This window comes from Mobula hypostoma, chromosome X1 (genome assembly GCF_963921235.1).
Source record: "Mobula hypostoma chromosome X1, sMobHyp1.1, whole genome shotgun sequence".
Lineage (NCBI taxonomy): Eukaryota > Metazoa > Chordata > Chondrichthyes > Myliobatiformes > Myliobatidae > Mobula > Mobula hypostoma.
The window spans coordinates 12,529,214-12,541,352 of NC_086128.1; the positions used below are offsets into that span (position 1 = coordinate 12,529,214).

The 12,139-nt window shown below is 40.8% G+C and overlaps 1 protein-coding gene across 3 annotated transcripts in view; it reads right to left on the reverse strand.

Moving 5' to 3' along the window:
- Window positions 1-5,266, reverse strand: part of LOC134340142 (polypeptide N-acetylgalactosaminyltransferase 6-like) — an 82,802-nt gene extending 77,536 nt beyond the window's left edge. For 2 of the 3 annotated variants that reach the window (XM_063037036.1, XM_063037034.1), the window contains exon 1: window positions 4,869-5,266. The gene's annotated coding sequence lies outside the window, so the exon portion shown is untranslated. Of the gene's footprint in view, window positions 1-4,567; window positions 4,631-4,868 lie in introns of all 3 variants that reach the window. The other variant, XM_063037035.1, reaches the window with a different exon arrangement.
- Between the last annotated feature and the right edge of the window lie 6,873 nt (window positions 5,267-12,139).

The following is a 12,139-nucleotide window of genomic DNA, read 5'->3' on the forward strand; positions in this document are numbered from 1 at the left end:
GCATTTAAAAATACTAAGGGCAAAAATATCATCAACCTGCCACAAATTTGAATCGGTGCATGGGATAGCTAGAGTGAGAAAACAGGGAACTCTAATATATTGCAATAGTTGGAAGTTGAACCCATTCTGAGACAGGACGGAAATTTTATGTCTGACACATGCTGTCCCTGATCCAGCACTGTTTCCATTCCCCAACATGCAGACCCTTCATCATATACAAAATAATGAAAATAAAGTTTCTCTTCAATTCACAAAACTTCTAAATGACTCAGATTTGACTGTGAGTGCGTCCTTTGTGGAGACATACGGTGTCATTTTTTAGTATCAGTAGGAGCACAGTGGGTGTTGCAAAGTCTTAAATGAAGAATGAGATCATAGACTGAATCCTGCAATCAAGCTGCCTCTCAATTGCAACCTCAACTATTTTGACTACTCAATCCCCCATGAGCAATTGAAGTTTATATTGCAAATTATTTAAATTAACCACTATTACATGTTTTAAGGAATCATCCCTGCCACACTTTCAGCAGTTGAACTTTGTGCAATATCAGCTAGGTTTTGGCTTTATCAGATCACCAAATTGGCTATACGTCCCTCACTACTTATTGAAAGTATGGCCAATTCCAATACTCATGGCCAGTGGCTACATCACATAACTGATGACAAAATGCAATCATTTGCTTTCAAGTTCAGTTAGAACCATAAAATGAATCTATCCATCACTCAGCTACTTTGAATATGTGAAGATATGAAAATTAGTGCAGTAAACATACATCTTAAAGTTGTAGGTGCTGTCACATGTACAGATGTTTGGTTTTGCCACTGAGCTTTCTTGTACTTTAACAAGTCTAAAAAAAAATTGCCTGCAAGTTTGTTATCGAATGAGACAAAATCTCATTGGGTACAAGCACCCTATTTTGATACAAGCTCTTTACAGTTACTCTACAATTTACTCAAGAACAAGAACTTATAAAATAATTAAATTTCCCTCTTCCTCCTCCTTATTTCTTACAACCCCCCCCCCCATCTTTATTGATTACTAGGTCTAATCTACATTATTCCGCCCTGACAATTCCCTGTGGGGGCTCCTGGATACACTAAATGACCTTAAAGTCTTTTCATTCAGATTTAAAAGAAACAAGTGAGCAGTTGATTGACATGGGAAATGTCATCCATCAGTAACTTGCATAAAAGGTCTCATATTGTTACATTTCAGCTTCTGAGATACAGGCAGGGGACACAATGAGTATCATACCATGTTCTCTTGTAAGCAATTTGCCAGGATCAGTGCCAGCAGTTACCTCCGGCCAAGCATAAAAAGGCAACAGTCACCAGTTTAAAAAGGGCAGCCAATTTACAGAAGTTGTTGCCATGCATTTAACAAATTCTTAGTTACGGCAGTAGATGTCGAAGCTCCCTTTACACTCCAAGGATCAGGAATACCCAAGGTTAAACATTCCACCTCACAATTACCATTATCATGCTGAGATCCACTAGTCCTTCACCTTGTTTCCACTTTTGGGATAATTCCCTGCACAGAACAGGCCTTACATGTGACTGCACAACAGTTATTGTACTTCTAACAAGCAATTAATTGCATGATGCCTGATTTGAATGATGTGCCAAGGAATAGAAAGATATTTATTCCAGGAATGAATAGCACCTCATAATTCATGGGCAATGTATTTGCACATTTCTGCAGAATCCTTCGTAAATCAGAAACCAGCTGCGCAGAAACTTCCACTCATAAACCTACGGACATTCTATGGAAAGTCCACACCTTACAAATACTAAACCACAATAATGCAGAGTTGCAGAGACCCAGGTTCAATTCTGACCTCTGGTGCAAAATCCACACTGACAGCACATTCTCCATGACTTTGTGGCTCTGCCCCAGTTACCGCTCACATTCCGAAAATGTGCAGGTTAGTAGGTTAATTAGCCAGTGTAAATTGCCCCAAGTGCATAGGTGAATGGTAGAGTCTGGGGAAATTTGATGGAATATAGAGAGAATTAGTATAAAAGTGGGTGCTTAATCGTCAACCATGGACTGTTTACATGCTGTATCCCTCAAGGAATCTAATGTTAATTACTAACAATTACATGATTTGCACATTTGTCAATTTTCAAATGTATAAAAATATAATTCAGGTATTTTACATGCTAAGTGAAGTTTTGGAATCTCTCCGCTCCTCCAAATGCAGTAACCTCTGTAGCCCATTTATATTTCTACTGACCACTTTTTAAGCAAGTTTTCTGCTTGGCAAGGTGAAGTTCTAAAGGTCTACAATAGTTTCAATTGTTGAGCCAGCACCTAAAAGGCAAGTCAAGCACAACCAGTAGCCTGGAAACAGTCGTGAACAATGCTTCAGAAGACCACCCTGGATCGGATACAGCCCGGCCACCAACTATAGGCAACTCATACAAATACATGGAGTAAAACTCTCAACATGTTTTGCACAAGTTGCCTACAGCTGGTGGGTGTCTAGCTTTGAAAAGTTGAATTAAGATTGTTAAACCTGATTGCAACCACAAACATATTAAAACACATAAATAACATGCTTAAAAAACAAATTAAACACCATTATTAATTATAATAATTAAATTACTTTGCAAGATTAATTACCATAGTGGAATGCCAGTCGACCATACACAAAAATATCTTCAGCTTATTTAAAAAGTGAGAACAACTAACTTCCTAATATTTCTGCATTGTGCCTCCAGAAGGTCAAGCAAGTTGACAATTACACTCCGATGATTTTTTTTAAAGTTCACTTGCTGTTGTCCTCTTCTGCAAGGTACTAAAGATGAGGCATTGGATCAGTTCTCCAGGACAAAGACAAATTCTATATCAAAGGAGTGGCTGGTAACTCTGAATAACATTTAGGATAGTAATGATTCATAAAATGTGATTCTCACATGTAGGACATGGACTTGTTCTACATGCCCAAGATAATAACTGGCTGGCTGTGATATTTAAACCATCAGCAAATATTTAATTGTAATCACAACAGATTAGTCATGGCTACACTTCACAATAGCCAAGTAATTCAAGGTAACTTCTGAGTTGGAGGGTTGTTGTTGGTTGAAGTCTAATTTCAGAATTGACAACACATTTTAGATTGATACACCCATGCTATATTAAGATAGTGCTATATTGTTAGAAACTATACCCTTCGAATGGAGGCACTGGATGAGATCTTGCTTTGTTTGGATAGAGCCGAGTAGTTATCCTGGCCAATCTCTTCCCTTAAGGAAGTGGCACTTCCTATCAGTCAGAATAATGAAGCCTTACTTTATAAACATGTTTCAGCATGGGTAATACCCCGACGTATTGGATGATTGTAATAAAACATGATAAAGATATTTTCTTAAGTATAAATTTAATTTTTAAAATGTTATTATTTGTTCACTTTCCTTTCTTTCAACATACATGCATGGGATTAATTCCCCTTGAACTGTGTATATAAAACACTGTAAATGGCATAATTTCAATCAAGTACCACTTCAAATTCTATTTCACATCACACATTGCAATCCAATAACTGACAGAAATTGTGTTACTTTTTGCAAACCTGTGCCATTATGCAACACCAAGGAATCCTGAGAATAGACGCCAACAGCAGGAATGGTGAGATTTTTAAAATCTGAAGTTTATCCTAAACATGCAAAGATAACTACGTATTTGATTTAAACTCTCTACTCCAGGAGACAAATGACTGGCTGACTTCTGTGATCTTTACCAAATGGCATTTTTTCAGGTGTGCCAAGACCGAGTGTTGACAAGCCATTTACTAACACACCTGATCCTGTTCACGCCTCTATGCACAAAACAATAGTCACTTGATATTCATCAGGAGCCAGAAGGCTACACTTTTCCCCCATCTTAGCCCAGAGGCACGGCCAGCTGCAGGATGCCCACTCCAGATGTTGATCTCTGCAGTTACTGATGTGGCTCAGTTCTACAGGACCCAATCTATGCACCAATTCAGATATCACAGGGAAAAATATACCTACTAAAATCTATCACGTCTTAAACTTAGACAAGCTGAAACCCAGAACTTGCGACGGTATATCTGTCCATCTATGGTTTTAATTATCTCTTTCTACATTCTTGAAAGGAGAACAGGACTCTCCCTCACTCCCCCTCCCAAAATCTAATGAAGCCAGGAACTCGAAGCAAACTCTGGAGAATAAAATTGGTCGCTTCGTAACATTAAATTGTAATGTTTTATTTATATTTTAATGTCTACTTCTCCCCTTTTACTTCCCTGAAATCATCTCAACTGGTTTAACAAAACTCTTTGGACATTAAATTATTCAAAGGGAGCAGCCATCTTAACCCTTTGAGAGCCTCAATTTCACACACCCAGTACAAGACAAACACATACAATTTCCATTGTATCATGTTAGTTTAACATCCACATGTATGGAACAGTCATGCACAAAACCACGGGGAACGAACTAAACATATTAATATCAGCCTCAAGACCGTAACCTTTTGTCAAAGTCAATTATTTAAGAAAGTTTCCTGAGTGTCATTCTTCCGGAACTTTAAAGGACCTACCGTAAAGAATGAAACATATCCCGTCACGGAAACCACATTGGTATTTTACCAAATTTCTGCTTCCTTAAAATAAAATTTGAAAAGTTTCACAGTCAATAAATATTTATTCAGTCACAAAGCGACTTCTCCCGTCAGCTTCAATTCCGTTTCATTTTACTCTCGGTCAGAACTTTTACATCTAATATACGCATTCAGTCTGATTAACTTAATGAGTCCATCAGGAATTGAAAGAGACCCCAAAGTTGTTTTTAACTGCAAAACGAAATAGAAAAAAACAAAACAGGGCAAGTTGCTGAAGTACCTTAGATCGAGCGGAAGGAAGGAACAGCAGTAAGTCTAGGAAGTGCAGAAAACTTCAGACTGTCCTGGTCCTGGGGCCGTGTCAGTAACGATTCAGCCGAGCCGCCTCTCTGTATTGAGTGAGCCGGGAAAGATCGCCTAGCTAGAAAGAACCCTGAACGTGATTTTGCAAAGTGATGGAGGAGGCAGCCGTGATTCACCATTAAAATATAAAGAAAGAAGAGCACACAGTTTGACTACAGCGTCTCCCACTATTGCAGCAGGTGGAAAGCTACTTCAGGGATTCCACCAGGTCCTAGTGCCCCATCGAAGCAACCATTACCCTAGAGGTGAAATTGTAATGATTTTAAATTAATTTATTTTCCACAAGTAAGTATATTTTATTAAACCAAATACACAACAATGAAGAAATTAATGTTGATAAAAGAGGAACATTTATTTATGAATTGGATCAAAACATTATTGGATAGTGGAATTGCCAACATCAGGATAATGTTGAATGAGATTTGTGATCAAAATAAATGATTAATCATCAAATAAATAATCTGAGTTCATACCATGCTTTCTAAAATTATATTCATTGAATTTCTTTCGCGTGTACCCGTTGTTGTCAGAGAGCAAGACCCCACAAATGGCAGATGTAAATTCGAGTGGGTGATGACGTTGAATAAGGAATATCAGACAGGTGGTCGATTGAGATGGCGATGCGGGATCTGAAATTTTTAAAAAATTGAAAATGCTGGAAACATACAACAGGTCAGAAAGATGTTGCTTGACTTGATGTTTACATCATTTTCTATTTTAATTTCAAATTTCCAGCGTCTGTCGTTTAATGATTTTCATTCGATGCAAAATTTTGGGAGAGCCTAGACATAACGAGCTTATTTCCGTCAGGTGCTGCTCTTTCACGGTCAATGAAATAATTTTTTTTCAAGAATTAACGTTGAAATTTCCTTATAAGTTTAAACAATTGCTGGATTTTTTTTTGTTCAAAGCTCTTCTGTTGATCTTAAACCATGTTGCATTTCTTTGCTTTGGTATCTGTTTACGCAGGAAAAGAAAACGCTTCCTCCAATTAAAAAGGCATTTCTTTCATGCCTCTTGTCTGGATGTGGTTGGCGTCAAACATACCTGACGTGCATTAGGATCCTGTGACTGCAGAAGTTTTCTATCAGTTGTAGAGGCGCGTGATCTTTTGGACTTTTACAATTACTTCACCAACCCACTAGTATTCGCTTCTTACCTCAATCAAAGACGTGTAACAATCTTCTCAAGATCAATTAATAGGTGTGACATAACAAATTACTCAACAGAAAGGCATGTATTAGTTATAATTGTGTTTATGAATTGCATCTAGTCGGAGATCTAGCAAATAAAAAAAATAAGTAAATGTTGCTAGCAGAATATAGTTTACACCCAAGTTTGTACAAGCAGTCTGAAAGGTATTTTGTAAAGTCTAATTTTCCCCTAAAGTATAGAACCTATTATTTTAGATGTTTATCTTTTACAGCCTTCTCTAAATAGCAGTTTTTTTTAAGTGTAAACACTCTTTTAATGCAGCATTCAATTTACAGAGGTTTGTCCAAAAATAAGAATGGCTTGATGATTACTAGAAATTCTTGTGCGTCCTATATGGTCAATCTGGGTTGGTGTTAAACAAAAATGTGCTGCCCAGGAATGAGGCTGGATCAGGGGAGAGAATGCTGTAATGTAATGCCCACCTGACAGAAATTGTGTCAGGTATGCAACGTGATGTGTGCTGAGAAGGTTATTATCATGCTTCACGACATGGTGAGTAAATTGCCATCATATAGTAGTGCCACAAGGTGCAGTCATGTATTTTGTGGGGATAAAGACAGGGAATGCAGGAAACAGAATTAACTTCTCAGGCCAGTCATTTTTTTTCATGTGAGCAAGGAAAAGTGGGAGATAAAGAAGTTCAGTAATGCAGCAAAACATTTACCGTTTCTCTCTCAATTGTTGCCGCCTGGCCTACTCAGCATTTCCAGTGTTTTCTGTTTTTATTTCTGGAGTTCCACTATCTGCATTATTGAGCTTTTTTAGTGATATTGTTTGAAGGATAAGCACTTGCAGCAAACTTCCTGTCCTTCACCGTGAGATGTGAAAAAGGTGTTTTACACAATGGGCTTCATCAGTTAGGACATTGAGTATAGAAGTTTGGACCTTGTGTTGCAGTTGTGTAAGTTGTAGGCGAGGCCACACTTGGAACACAGTGAACAGTTTTGGTCACCCTGTTATGGGAAGGACATGGTTAAACTGGAAACAAGTGTAAAAATGATTTACATGGATGTTGCCAGGACAAGGAGGCCTCAGTTATAGGAGAGAGGTCGGCCAGGAAATTTTATTCCTTGGAATGTAAGGAGAATGAGGAGCATCTTCAAAGAAATGTTTAAAATTAGGAAAGGCATAGATAAGGTGAATGGTGACAGTCTTTTCCCCAGGGTAGGGAACTTGGGGCATAAGTTTCGGATATGACGGGAAAGATTTCAAAGTGACTGGAGAGGCAAATTTTTCACACAGAGAGTGATCAGTGTATGGAATAAGCTGCCAGAGGAAGTGGTTGAGCAGGAGAGGTTGGACCTGGAGGGATATGGGTTGAATGAAGGAAATTGGGACTAAGCTGGGTGGGCTTGCCATGAACTGGTTGTGCCTGAAGGGCCTGTATTGTGCAATATTGCTGACTTAAAATATTCCACTGCTTAAAAGATCTTAAAAGCAGACAGAGCTTAACACTTTGCCTAAAGGATAGAGCCTCTGACAGTGGGCACTCTCGGTAATGCACTAGACTAACAGCTTAGAGTTTGCATAGAGTGGAGCTTGATCACACAAACTTCTGATTCAGAGCAAGTGTGTCACCAGCTAACTGGGACATGGCTGACATTATTCTAGTGAGTGTCCAGCATGATTCCACACAAATGTGTGTTTTATTAAACGTGGGCTGTAAGTAGGGAAGGGTGATACAATTAACCTGCATATCTCTGTTTTAAGACCAGTTAAGGATCTCACTCCTGATTATTCTCAGGCAATCTTTGCCAGGAAGTGGATACTTGCACAAAAACAGGCCCTTCAGCCCACCGTGCCCATGCTGACCATTGTACTTATCACTAGTAGTTCTCTTTACTGTGTTTGGTGCCCACCAAGTGGTACGCTAGGCACAGGTCAAGGTCAACAAAAGTAGAGGCATATAAGTCTTTGGGGAGGAAACAAAATACTCCATCAAATGATATTGTGTAAGAATGTTTAGTCAGACCTTCTTCCTCAGAGCTAACAAAGTTACACACAAGGCCCAATTCCAGTGCACAGTGTTTCACACATAGGTACAGTTGGGGACTGAGGCATGCGAGAGTGCTGGGTGAGAAGTAGCAAGAGATGTATATTGAAGCTGTACAATCTGCTCGACCTGAGAAAGCTGCCAACCGCCATTATTGCTTGCTTTGACATCACATATAGGGGTAGGGATATAGTAGGGGTGCTGTGACGCACCTTTCGGAAACAATGTTAACTTGAGGGTAAAGTTCCACCACTCCCACACCTTATTGAAAGGGCCTGGTCCTGATAGACAGTCAACCAATTAGAACTGGCATATATTAGTTAATTCCACTCTTTGCTCAGCATCAAGTATGCAAGAGCAATCCTTTTTGGATTAACCTCCCTTCTTCAGTAAGATGACCGGCCTCAGTAATGTCGTTGTGTCGCACTCCTGATGTTGCACCAGATCCAATGCATGGGCTCACTGTGCTGTTATTTGCGTTATGCTGGGCACATCTTACCATTCACAATGGCAAGCTGATTAAGACTTTCTTCAGTGGTTCTTGTATTGTCCTGCAATGAATGCATTTTATCATAGCTTTACAGAAGACATTTTAGTTTAATTAAAGCCCCAGTTTAGAAATGTAGAATTGATAGAAAAGTGAAATGTTTCTGCATTGTATTGTGGGTTTTGATTCTGATAGCATGAGCTTCAAATCTTCATATAACTGCACTGAATGAGAAACATTTGTTTTAGATGATAGAGGCCTAGTTAAGACAGCCCTAAGGAAGGCATAGAAGTTCTTTTCCTTCCCATGGATCCACCTTATGTCATGTGGCTAAGAGCATGGTTCTTCATATGGCCCTCTTGATCTTTTCCCTCAGTTAATAGATTCTTTAACCAGCAGTAGGAATTCACTGCAAACAATTACTTGGTCAGTTTAATGTACTGTCCTTTGTACGAGGTTCCAAATTCTTACTAGTCAGCTGGATGTTCAGGATCCTAGGGCACCAGCTGGTGAAGAGTAGGCAATTTCCTATGGTTCTGGCTAACAGTTTAACAGTTACTCTTCTTAAACATAGAAACACAGAAAATAGGTGCAGGAGTAGGCCATTCAGCCCTTCGAGCCTGCACCGCCATTCAGTACGATCATGGCTGATCATCCAACTCAGAACCCTGCACCTGCCTTCTCTCCATACCCCCGATCCCTTTAGCCACAAGGGCCATATCTAACTCCCTCTTAAATATAGCCAATGAACTGGCCTCAACTGTTTCCTGTGGCAGAGAATTCCACAGATTCACCACTCTCTGTGTGAAGAAGTTTTTCCTAATCTCGGTCCTAAAAGGCTTCCCCTTTATCCTCAAACTGTGACCCCTTGTTCTGGACTTCCCCAACATCGGGAACAATCTTCCTGCATCTAGCCTGTCCAATCCCTTTAGGATTTTATATGTTTCAATAAGATCCCCCCTCAATCTTGTAAATTCCAGCGACTATAAGCCTAGTCGATCCAGTCTTTCATCATATGAAAGTCCTGCCATCCCAGGAATCAATCTGGTAAACCTTCTTTGTACTCCCTCTGTGGCAAGAATGTCTTTCTTCAGATTAGGGGACCAAAACTGCACACAATACTCCAGGTGTGGTCTCACCAAGGCCTTGTACAACTGCAGTAGTACCTCCCTGCTCCTGTACTCGAATCCTCTCGCTATAAATGCCAGCATACCGTTCGCCTTTTTCACCGCCTGCTGTACCTGCATGCCCACTTTCAATGACTGGTGTATAATGACACCCAGGTCTCGTTGCACCTCCCCTTTTCCTAATCGGCCACCATTCAGATAATAATCTGTTTTCCTATTTTTGCCACCAAAGTGGATAACCTCACATTTGTCCACATTAAATTGCATCTGCTATGAATTTGCCCACTCACCTAACCTATCCAGGTCACTCTGCATCCTCTTAGCATCCTCCTCACAGCTAACACTGCCAGCTCAGCCAAAAACAGATCGCTGCTATGCATAAAATGCTTCCCACATTTATCTACATAACAAAGACTTGAGGAAAATCAGCCGGAAACATCAACTGCTTATTCGTTTCCATAGATGCTGCCTGGCCTGCTGAGATCCCCCAGCATTTTGTGTGTGTTGCTGGGGTTATTCTTGTTACCTAGAAGACAGGTTATTCAGCCGTTAAGTTTAAAGCTGTAAGGGGGTGGCACCAGACCGCATTGTTCGAAGGATCTGGAACAAGTTGGCACTTTTATAAACATAAATAATTTAGTGGCAAGAGCAGGTAGAACTTTTATACTCAGATGATCCCAAGGATGTGGGATGCATTGCCAGAATTAGTGACAACCAATAATCATAGCACATTTGTAAATTCGTTCAGTGAGTAATTTAAGGGAACAAAGTGTACATTTTCGATTTGGATTATGCCATGTCTGAGGAGTAAACATAGATATGGACTGAATGGCCTGTTTCAATTCTGTAATATTTGTGTGGTAGTCACTGCATTTTGCAACAGCTTATTCAGAGTCTTTGGAAGTTGTAATAAGGTTAAATAGAACTACATTTCTCCTGTAATACTTTTTGCTGTGACAATTTAGACCTGCAAATTTCTTTGATTCGCAGCATCAGGTGAAAGTGCGTCTCAGGGTGGGAATGTCATAGCTGGACAAGGCAAGTTCATGTCCAAATACATCATGGACTGAGGTTTGTGCGTTGGTTTTGTTGGTGGCTGTGGTAGAATGCAAATGCCAAGGGGCCTTTAAAGAAGAACTGCCTAAAAATTAGGACGAGTGGTTGTTTCACTGTAAAACAGCTTAAAAACCGGTTTCTCCACCACCCTTGGGGCTTGTTACACAAAATTGCTGTCCTGTGACATGTCATACCCAGTGCAAAGATTTGTGGGATATTGAGCTGAACTGCATGAACAGAAGGGCTAAATGTTGCTAGAGAAGTAAGTGACTGTCAACAATGTGTTAAAGTATCACACACAAAATGCTGGAGGAACTCAGCAGGCCAGACAGTATCTATGGAAAAGAGTAAACAGTCGACGTTTTGTGCCGACACCCTTCATCAGGACTGGGAAGGAAGGGGAGAAGTTAGAGCAAGAAGGTGGTGGGAGGAGAGGAAGAAGTACAAGGTGATAGGTGAAAGGTGAAACCAGGAGAGGGGGATGGGGTAAAGAACTGGGAAGTTGACTGGTGAAAGAGGTAAAGAGCTAGAGAAGGGGGAACCTAATAGGAGAGGACAGAAGACCATGGAAGAAAGGGAAGGGGGAGGAGCACCAGAGGGAGGTATGGGCAGGTAAGGAGATAAGGTGAGAGAGGGAAATGGGAATGGAGAATGGTGAAGGGGGTGGGGAGGGGCAATTACCGGAAGTTTGAGAAATCGATGTTCATGCCATCAGGATGGATGCTACCCAGACAGAATACAAGGTGTTGCTCCTCCAACCTGGCTGTGGCCTCATCGCGACAGTAGAGGCCATGGACTGACATGTTGGAATGGGAACGGGAAGTAGAATTGAAATCGGTGGCTGCCAGGAGATCCTGCTTTTTCTGGTGGATGGAGCGTAGTTGCTTGGTGAAACAGTCTCCCAATCTACGTCAGGTCTCACCGATATACAGGAGGCCACACCCGGAGCACTGGACACAGTATATGACCCCAACAGACTCACAGGTGAAGTGTCACCTCACCTGGAAGGACTGTTTGGGGCCTTGGATTGTAGTGAGGGAGAAGGTGGAGGGGCAGGTATGGCACTTGTTCCACTTGCAAGGATAAGTGCCAGGAGGGAGATCAGTGGGGAGGGACGAATGGACAAGGGAGTCACGTAGGGAGCGATCCCTGTGGAAAACAGAAAGTGTGGGGGGAGGGGAAGATATGCTTGGTGGTGGGGTCCCTTTGGAGATGGTGGGAGTTATGGAGAATTATGTGCTGGATGTGGAGACTTGGGGGGTGGTAGGTGAGGGCAAGAGGAACCCTATCCCTGGTGTGGTGGCAGGAGG